Genomic DNA, 11,728 nt, shown 5'->3' on the forward strand with positions numbered 1-11,728 from the left:
CCTTCTTTTCAGTTGATATGTGCATTATTATTATTGTTTTTCAATAGGATTTCTCACATATGACATATTGAAAGACTGTTCACGGTATTCCTTTACTTCACAGAAATATAACACTTTAAAGTTACCTAAAAGGTAGAAAAACACAATCAATACACAAAGTGGAAAATTTCGAACGCCATAAAGGGGGGGGGGGGGTATTGAACTGGAAAGGGGGGAAGGTGGGGAGAGACAACAAAGTCCCGTCCACAAGCAACTGTTTACCAAATTTGCCAGTAACGTGATGCATATTTGATGTCCTCAAATAACATAATATTTACATTCACTGAGTCTTTTTCTCTTACATTTCTTTTGAAATTGCTTTCACCATGCAATAAATACATGGTTTGATCCTGTTTCCTAGAACCACCTGTCTGCAAAATCATTGCCAAATATGGAGTGTCATCAAGGTCAAAGAGTGCATTGGCTGTTCCATTTAACGTAACAAATGGGTCAACCACTTGATATTTTAGATCTTAATTCTAGTTTATATTTCGAAATAATAGTGTACATAAGATATAAATAATAAAATGTCTTTATTTGTTGTTTCATCGGGTGAAATTTGCATTTTTTCTGCAATGCTAGCTACTTTCACCACCCGATGAAACAACAAAGAAAGACATTTTATTGTTGAATTAGCACGTTATTTGAAGAGGGCATGCAACAGTTCAATTGTTGCGCGCATCAATTCAGCAGAATAATTAATGCTATCAATAATTCTGTTCATGCACGCAATAATTCAGTATTGGGTATATCATTAATTATTTGAATAGATCTTTAAATTTCATTGCATCTAATGAATTGGTGATATTTTGAAATAATAAAGATATATTCTATTATTTGAGTTTATGTTAATTTGGTGCTCCATAGATATACGCCTGCATTAGAGGCAAACGAATTTAGGTTACATGTGTCTTCGAGGGCAAAAATAATTTAAGAAGGAAGGAGTTTAGTGATGGGCTATATGGACCGTGGATATCGGCTTGGGTGGTGGTTAGAGCACCTGACTAGTATTACAGGGGGACTTTCTCCTTTCCTGTTATATCTAGTAAATAAGTGCATCTCGTTATTACAAAAGCTGGTTGGGCTTATTTTTTAAAAAGTAAACTAAAAAGTTAACTCTTTATGACGAGTTAGTTGTCTTGTTATAATGAGTTAGTTATCTCGTTATTACGAGTTAGTTATCTCTTTATAATGAGTTAGTTATCTCGTTATTACGAGTTAGTTATCTCTTTATAATGAGTTAGTTATCTCGTTATTACGAGTTAGTTATCTCTTTATAATGAGTTAGTTATCTCGTTATTACGAGTTAGTTATCTCTTTATAATGAGTTAGTTATATCGTTATTACGAGTTAGTTATCTCTTTATAATGAGTTAGTTATATCGTTATTACGAGTTAGTTATCTCTTTATAATGAGTTAGTTATATCGTTATTACGAGTTAGTTATCTCTTTATAATGAGTTAGTTATATCGTTATTACGAGTTACACTGGTATTAAACTGATGTACGTAACTGCAGTTACGTACTCCCAAGATGGCAGAAGAAGAAACATGAATTAGAATAGCGATGTTTTTGTCTTTTAGAAAGCAAAGTGAAATACACTTCACGAAAGAGGATGTCTATTTATATCAATAGTTCACAATTGTACCCAAAGTCTTCATGATACTGTCCCGAATTTGCCGCAATCGGTATTTGAAATACGTAGATTGATGTACGTAATTTTCACAATATGAAGTACGTAACTTTCCAATTTGCAGATAAAATATGTACGTAACTCAAAAGATCTCCATTAAACTTTTATTCATTTGTTCATTCAAAAAGTCCGATAGAATGTCTTCATCAATAAAAATCACATATTAAATAATGCTACCAACATGCCATCAAATCAAACTTTCAATTCAAGCTCTTTTAAGAGGACTTAGGAACGTCCTTTCATATAGATCTACGATGTAGTACCTATAATGCTGTAAGTTAAAGAGCAATCAATCAAAAAATGGATAAACTTCTTTCAAAGTACGCAACAAATATTCTTCAACGGTAACCAAACTCGTTAATTAATGTATGAGCAAGTACAGCATCTACCATGTTTTTGTAACAAAAGGATAAGGGACCGGTCATTTAACTTGGATTTAATGGGGGAGGGGGTGTTCGCGACAGAATTTTTTCCGCACTCAGCGGGCGACTATTTTTTTTTTTTTTTATCAATTTACCCTTTGGAACAATTTTTTTCCAGTTTAATTTTGCATTACTTTTATCTGGGACTACTATTACTGCAAAACCTTGCTTCAGATAAAAAAAATTCTATTTTTTCTGCGCCATTTTTTTTTTCGTCAGCAACAAAATTAAAAAACAAACCAAAAAACATAGCCCCTTTCCACAAGTTACATGGTTGGTCCCCAGGCAGAATGAACAAAAAGTATTTTTACACACCGAAAATAACAGATAAATCAAATGAATGTAATAGCATGAGCGGTTTGTCCACTTTATCTTTTCTATGATTGATACTTTGTTAATATTGCTATTCTTTTTGCTTTCTTTGATTTCGACGTGTTACAACACTTATGTATATCATGAATATGCAGACGAGAACGTGTGAAATGATATTAAAATGATACATTAATTGAAGGTAATTAATTGTATTCGGATAAAACAGACTCTGAAGCTCTGAAGATCACATGAAAATTTTTCAGGGAAGTTAATTCCAGCAGAGTAAATGAGTCTACGTAGTATTGCAGCAAAAGAATACCAAACAAATCATGTTTGTCAACGTACCCTAAAGAAATACCTGGTAAACACATCCCCCAAATATCTATGCACATTTTTACACCCCCCCCCGCCCAAAAATAATAATAAAGAATTACTGAAAATCTACATAACCTGAAAAATATAAAACATCAAGATCTTCTAAGCTTGTGAAACATTCATACAAGTTGATGATAATGATGTAAATTTCTCCTTTAAATTTTTAACCCCTTCAAAATACCAAGAACACCAATCTCAAAACATCCATTTTACCTACCCCCCCCCCCCTCCCCCGACAGAAATACTACGGTTTTGTTGGACCTCCAAAAGACATCAAAATTCAAAATTTGTCCTCCCAAGAATAGGCATAGTCTTTAAATGGTTCAAAATTTGGAGTAATACCACCCCCCCCCTTCTTTTCCCCCTGTGTGCAGCATCTGTTCAAATATCTCAAGAGGTTATAGAATGACGTTTTTCTTATATCGCTAATGGCATTCTTTCTCTGCCACAAAGTACATGTATGTGCATTACTTCTCTGCTTGTTTAGCTGCTTAGAAAGCAAGCTTTAGGATTTGTCGAACTACGAGTGAATTGCACAGTTACGTACATCATAAAGGAAAATTACGTACATCAACCAAAAATACTTTAATGAGTTACGTACATCACGTGTGTTCTTACACAGGAGTTTAACTCGTCCATTCAGGAGAAACAGACGGATTTTACCATTCTGGACGATAAAGCGTAAAGAAATACACAAACTTGACTAATTAATATCACTGAATAGGATAAGATATAATCTAAATTGAAAAATTACTCGTTTCTTCTTCCGCCACCTTGGGATGTACGTAACTGCAGTTACGTACATCAGTTTAATACCCTAACCATAACCCTGGAGTTAGTTATCTCGTTATAACGACTTGACTTACTCTTGAGTTAGCTCGAGAAGTTGGATGTTGACTTGCCTAAATTCTTGACACGCATATTTTTTATGCGTGTCAAGAATTTTAGACAAGTCAACTTCCAACTTCTCCTCCAGCTGCCCCCCCCCCCCCATTCAATTAGAAAAACTCGATGCTATGTGCCAGAAAATGATAATATATGCCTGCTAGAGCTGCCTAGTACATGTATATCTCCGCGAATGATTAATGCATGGTTTTTGATGACCTGACATTAGATGTATGTAGAGCATGCATCTAGCCTTGCCGATTTTTCGCTCGAATACCAATTGAATTATAAAAATGAAAATCCATTGTTGCACAATTCGACTAACTATGAAAACGATACATAATAATTACATTACTTCTGAACAAACTCAGTCTTTTTGTTGAATTAAAAAAAGAACGTCGTCACATATTCAATGTTTGGAGTAATAAATATTTTTTCATCATCTTAACGATGACATAGTCTTACATGATATTCATCGTAAAATAATCCATCAGCCAGATATTTGATTTTCTCATATAATCACCACTCAGTGGGTGGTTTCCCCCACACTGGATATAAAAAATGATTCTATGACTTCATTTTGGGCGATTTGATTAATTTGTAATCGTTATGTTGAGTTTGTGGAAAGATAATAAATGTCCTTTTGATCTAACAATTTCATAGATACGAACTTGTTATGATGAGGTAACTATACCATTAAACTCTTTATAACGAAATAATTTTAAAAGTCGTTATAACAAGATGTAAAATAACTCGTTTTAACAAGGTATAACCTAACTCGTTATATATCGAGATCATTAATAGCTCATTACATAACGAGATAATGAATTCGTTATAACGAGATACTAGCTCTTTATATAACGAGTTGGATTTTCTTTACTTGTTCAAAAACGAGCCTATCCGGCTTTCGTACGTTATGTCCATAAAAAATTGTTTCTATCTATAATGATAAGATATTTATATAATATCACTAGTACTTGATATACTTCATTAAATATGTTACTACAAATGCCACCTACAACATACTTCAAGATGAAGAATTAAAATAATCTCGAGGCATTCATTTTAATTATTCTTGCTAAAGTCCTCAAAATTGAAGGAAGCAGTCTGAAGGGAGTGGGGTTCAATCAATAATGTCAAAAAAAATCTTCGAACATTCCAGTATACTAATCTACTTCATTTGAAATCTTTATTCAGATACCATATTCGCTTTGATTACGAAATTACTGTTTGGCGGGAAATATTTGCTGTTCAAAGGACGATTAGCACATTTGTGTAGGTTGTTTGGAGTGTGATCTAGACTAAAGGGCGATAGGAAATATGATCACGAATTACAAGCCTTAATATTCTATATAATCAACTAAACTTGTTCATAAATTTTAAATATTAAGGACTTAGATTTAAAAAAAGAAAAAAACCCGGAAACTTTTTTTCTTTATAGAAACCTTTGATCTATTAGACCCTATATTCTTTACATGTACTTGGGCAGTTTGAAATAGTTCCGTAGTTTCTACACTCGAGATTAAATCCACGACTAATATGCCGCAGAACATTGCAGAATGGAATTCTTCTTTAATGGTGAAACTATCACCATCTATCGTATTTCTAATTGTCTGCTTCTGTGTCGGTGTTGTAGGAAACTCCACCGTTTTAATTGCGTACCTACGGTCAGCTATTCCATTAAATGGACGTTTTTTCATCCCTGTTCTAGCCTCGGTGGACCTTTTGGCTGTATCTGTGTCCTCGTTATTCTGGATCCTATACTTGTGTACTGTCGTGGTCACGCATTCGGATCTGTGGTGCCAGATATTAAACTTTGGAATTCGCTGGATGGTGTTTGCTTCTGTCATGATCATGTTGGCCATTTCGCTTGACAGGTACCGGAAAACGTGCAAGATCGGAGAGAAACAGATTACTCTGAGGGAAAAGAAAATGTCAATACTCGCCATTGTTATAATCTCAGCTCTGATAAATTCCCCTATGTTCGCCACTTCTGGCAGCGTACAAATTTCTAGAAAGTTTCAAAACTCAACAATTGAAGGGCTGACATGCGACTTTTCCAACAACAGATTTCCAGTTCTTGAAAAAATATACTGTTCCATTTTGTTAGTAGCAACAATTGGCACTTTTATCGTTTCTTCGGTACTCAATATTAGAATATTATACGTCATTACCGTTAAAGTCAAACTTCCACCGAAAACAACGAGAAATAGTCAGAAAAGGAACTCGAATAATGCAGCTCATTTGTCACATCTCAAAGAACCTTGTAATGAAGACGAGTCTACAGAAAATGTTCAAAATATGGAGAACAAAACCCCCCAACATGGAAATTTATCACATATCGAAAACCTTACACGTGAAAATACCGTTCACGATCCATTTCATTTCGCTACGATAGCCGAAAGAAAGAACCGCTTAATGGAGTCATCTACAAATGGAATATCAATGATGAAAGTCGTAACTATGGGAGACCCAACTGTTGGAAAACAAATTCATTGGGAAACACGTAGGCTAAAATCAGCAGAGAAAACGAGGAAGACTTCGTTGAGAACTGCTATAAGGAAGTCTCGACATTCTAGTCACGTGATGTTCTTCACCATATTCCTGGTCTTCATCGTTTCGCACGTAGCCCAAGGAATAACAATGTTATATACTCGGTATGAAAAATACCAGTGGTTGCTGGACGACAACGACATCAGGGTCAACATTTATATAGTACTGTTATCTTCCTCCCTTGTGAGCCATGCGCTTAATCCATATATCTATGGACTTTTTGATAAAAAACTTCGTCGATCTCTCATGAAACGTCCAAAGTAAAAAGTGTGAAAAACGGATAACAAAGTCAATTTTCACTCATGATATAAAAAGTTGTAATTACCGGTTCAAAAACCGGTATTAGGAGATAGAAAGTCGTTATTTGAGTAGGGAAGGTTTCTTTTTATTATTTTTTAATGTTTGTTGTGCTGATAGTATGCAACGGTGTGCAAATTGAATGACGCGCACCTGTTCCGAGTCTAAAAGTTCTCCATCTTTAGGTAGCCATTTAGATATCAGTATAAATGATGAAAATAATTCTTGCTGGGGACTTTAATTGCAGAGTTTATAAATATAACGAACAGATTTAGTGCACAGAATTTTGTAGTATTATGTCAGAAACAAAACCCGATAAAGCAATTAAGCCTAACCTGGTGCGGCGGAAACAATTAATCTAAAAGTAGATTGGCTTAAATATAAAGGTTTGTTCTATGCCAGAATATTGCTATTTATTTGCATAAATCACCAAATGTAAAATAAGTGATCACAAGTTATTTGGACATCAAGGAAGATTGCTACACCAAAATTTCATTTAATGGCTTTCATATTATCATGCATATATGGAGTATGATAGTGATACAAGTTCGCAATTATCTTAATTAAAATGATTTTTGTGGGCTTATTTTGGAATAAAAATATGGCACCGCCAAACCGGTACACGATACGCCCGCATACATTATTGACCCAGGGATCTGAACAAGTGAGAAAGGGATTTCGTCGGAGTTGCAATAACAATGTATTTTGCAAATAAATCTAAGTCCAAGGGCTGTAACTCCTTCAAAAATAGCGGGACAGCATTCCCCTTGTAATATGCACATCTCCACATTATGATCTTTCTTTGTACCAAGTTTCATCAAAATCCCCCAAAATGATTTAGGAGGGGTTACAAAGACAAAGTATTTTGAATAGAAAAAATTAAGTTCAAGGGCCACAACTCCTTTAAAAAACATTGGACAGCATTCCCCTTGTAATATGCACAGCTCCACATTGTGATCTTTCTTTGTACCAAGTTTCAACAAAATCCCCCAAGGGTTTATGAGGAGTTACATTTTGTACATTTAATGCGGGCGTATAAAAAGGATGTTTTGCTTCCAACTAAGATATTTTAAGTCCAAATTCCGATGTGATTTGATGCATGATATGGATATCTAATAAAACATGCCTGGAATACTCAGATGTTCAAATTTATAAAACAAAAATTATGAAAAGTAAAAATGTTAATAATGACCTCTGGCTCAGATGAGTTGAACATTTTGATAACCTGGTTCATGATTGGTTTTTACCTCTAGGGAGACCCTAGCTGCAATAATGTAGCCCTCTCTGATTTTTTTTTTTTTTTTTTTTTTTTTTTTAGGGAGAGGGCTACAACTCCTTAGGATCTCCGTAATGGTGCAAATGCGGGAGTGATTCACTCCCGCAACATTTGTGCTCATTCTAAACATTTCCTGACTTTCTTTACGTAAATAAAATGATATTCTATGTTTCTTAGTCAATATTTAAATTTACAACCTGCAACTTTAGATTTGTGAGGCTCTATTCTACCTTTTTCAACAATTTCGATAAATTCCAATTTCTCGATTCATATTTGTGCGCCATGTTTGATGTACTGAAGTTTCAACTTCCGGTTGTCAAGTCATTTGCATATGCCATATAAGGTAGTATTTACATCAATGGACAAGTATGGAGGCGAAAGCTATTTCGTCGGTATTGAAAAGGTTTGAATTTACTATCAAGTTAAAAACCAAACAGCAGAGTGTAAATTCTTTCTGCAACAATATGATTTTCCTTTCTTTGTCGAAGTGGCTCGAGTAACTACAATTTCGCGCTGATTGTCAATGTTTAGGCTTTTCATTAGATCCACCTACGAGATCTCGCGATAACAAGCATGGCGGATCAGACGAAGAATTTTGCATGCTGTACATTATATTTAATGAAAAACACCTTTATTAGACATGCCCGAGCACAAAGTTGGTACTCCTTTTGGTGTAAACAACATTTGGGACTAATACACAGAGTTTATTATCGGTTATTCATAAAATTATTTTGCACCATTACGGAGATCCTATGGAATTGTAGCCCTGTCCCGAAAACGTCAGAATAAAAAAAAATTGGATAGGGCTACATTATTGCAGCTAGGGAGACCCCACATCATAATTGGCACCTATGACACCACAGCCTATTTGGCTACATCTCATTGTAGACTGCAACATTATAATTGATGGACACAATGTGATGTCCGTAATAAGACTCTCAAACCCGAGAAAATCCCAAGGTGTGATGTTATTTTCTATTTTTTCCCCAATTTCTCCAACAAATCTCCATTATTTGATGGATGAAATATTTAGAATAAATTTAATGCATAGTTCTTTGGAGGTTTAAATATTGGTGGTACCGTTTAAGTAAATATACATGTATGCTGATAAAATGCAATAAAATTAGTGCGAGGGTACAAAGTGAAATAGTTTAACATTGAGGCAAAGGTCATATCCCTATGACATATGAAGTTCACACATGTATCTTATTTGAAGAGTTTTGAAAAAAATATCATTGACATTTTAAACAAGAGGCCCATGGGCCACATTGCTCACCTGAGTCACCTTAGCCCATATCTGAAGACTTTCCATATATATTTGCATGTAAAACCTAATAGTCCCTATTATGGCCCAACAAACTTGAATCTGCACTATATCAGAAAGTTTTCATGTAAAAATCAGCTTTTCTGGCTCAGTGGTTCTTGAGAAGATTTTTAAAGATTTTTCCTATATATTTGTATGTAAAACTTTGATCCCCTATTGTGACCCCATCCAACCCCCGGGGCCCATGCTTTGAACAAACTTGAATCTGCATTATATCAGGAAGCTTTCATGTAAATCTCAGCTTTTCTGGCTTAGTGGTTCTTGAGAAGAAGATTTTTAAAGTTTTTCCCTATATATTTGTGTGCAAAACTTTGATCCCCCTTGGGGCCCCATCCTATCCCTGGGGGCCATGATTTGAACAAACTTGAATCTGCACTATGTCAGAAAGTTTTCATGTAAAAATCAGCTTTTCTGACTCAGTGGTTCTTGAGAAGAAGATTTTTAAAGATTTTTTCTATATATTTGTATGTAAAACTCTGATCCCCTATTGTGGCCCCATCCAACTCCCCGGGGCCCATGATTTGAACAAACTTGAATCTGCATTATGTCAGGAAGCTTTCATGTAAATCTCAGCTTTTCTGGCTTAGTGGTTCTTGAGAAGAAGATTTTTAAAGTTTTTCCCTATATATTTGTGTGTAAAACTTTGATCCCCCCTTGGGGCCCCATCTTATCCCCGGGGGCCATGATTTGAACAAACTTGAATCTGCACTATGTCAGAAAGTTTTCATGTAAAAATCAGCTTTTCTGGCTCAGTGGTTCTTGAGAAGATTTTTCCTATATATTTGTATGTAAAACTTTGATCCCCTATTGTGGCCCCATCCAACCCCAGGGGCCCATGATTTGAACAAACTTGAATCTGCATTATGTCAGGAAGCTTTCATGTAAATCTCAGCTTTTCTGGCTTAGTGGTTCTTGAAAAGAAGATTTTTAAAGTTTTTCCCTATATATTTGTATGTAAAACTTTGATCCCCCCTTGTGGCCCCATCCTACCACCGGGGGCCATGATTTGAACAAACTTGAATCTGCAATATGTCAGGAAGCTTTCAGGTAAATTTCAGCTCTTCTGACCCAGTGGTTCTTGAGAAGAAGATTTTTAAATGACCCCACCCTATTTTTGCAATTATCTCCTCTTTGAAAGGGACATGGCCCTTCATTTGAACAAACTTGAAAGCCCTTCACCCAAAGATGCTTTTGGCCATGTTTGGTTGAAATTGGCTTGGTGGTTCATGAGAAGAAGATGAAAATGTGAAAAGTTTACAAACAGACGGACGCTGGACAAAATGTGATCAGAAAAGCTCAGTTGAGCCTTCGGCTCAGGTGAGCTAACAAGAGGCCCAGGGGCCTTAAAGGTCACCTGAGTATCATGTAACAACCTTCCAATGTTTGAATTAGGTTTGTGATTTAAATATAAAAATCTTACTTTTGGATGGAAGAAACATTGAATAGCTATGTGGTCAGCCCCGCCTTTACACCAGAACCCCTGACCCAGGGGCCATAAATTTCAGTTTTGAAAGAAGCATCCTTGATCATCATTATCATACTATTAGTTTGTGTACTTAATACCCAGCAGCAGAGGAGAAGATTTTCAAAGAAATAAAATGCATTTTCACTATATGATCAATAGGGCCCCACCCTAATACCAGAACCCCTGACCCAGGGGCCATGAATTTCACAATTTTGAAAGAGGCATCCTTGCTCATCATAACCATGCTATTGGTTTGTCTACTTAATACCCAAGGACAGAGAAGAAGATTTTCAAAGAAATAATGCATTTTCACTATATGACTTATAGAGCCCCACCCTAGCACCAGAACTCCTGATCCAGGGGCCATGAATTTCACAATTTTTAACAAGAGGTACTGTGAGCAATGCTCACTAAGAATACCCCCCGCTTAACCCAATCTCCCAAAGGGTGTTGGTAATAGGTATAAACTACCTCTTTTCTAAGTGTTGCTACTTCGATGTCCAGTGCGCATGACCTTTGACCTTTTGACCCCAAAATCGATAGGGAACATCTTCATCCCATGGGTAGTCCATATGTATGATATGGTGACTGTAGGTGGAAAGGATAACGCTTTAGAGCCTGGAAACCATATTGCTACTTCAATGTCCAGTGCGCTTGACCTTTGACCTTTTGACCCCAAAATCGATAGGGAACATCTTCATCCCATGGGTAGTCCATATGTATGATATGGTGACTGTAGGTGGAAAGGATAATGCTTTAGAGCCCGGAAACCATATTGCTACTTCAATGTCCAGTGCGCTTGACCTTTGACCTTTTGACCCCAAAATCGATAGGGAACATCTTCATCCCATGGGTAGTCCATATGTATGATATGGTGACGGTAGGTGGAAAGGATAACACTTTAGAGCCCGGAAACCATATTGCTACTTCGATGTCCAGTGTGCTTGACCTTTGACCTTTCGACCCCAAAATCGATAGGGAACATCTTCATCCCATGGGTAGTCCATATATATGATATGGTGATGGTAGGTGGAAAGGATAATGCTTTAGAGCCCGGAAACCATTGCGTCTACAGAGAGACGAACGGA

The sequence above is a fragment of the Ostrea edulis genome, chromosome 2, assembly GCF_947568905.1.
Source record: "Ostrea edulis chromosome 2, xbOstEdul1.1, whole genome shotgun sequence".
In the NCBI taxonomy this organism is placed as follows: Eukaryota; Metazoa; Mollusca; class Bivalvia; order Ostreida; family Ostreidae; genus Ostrea; species Ostrea edulis.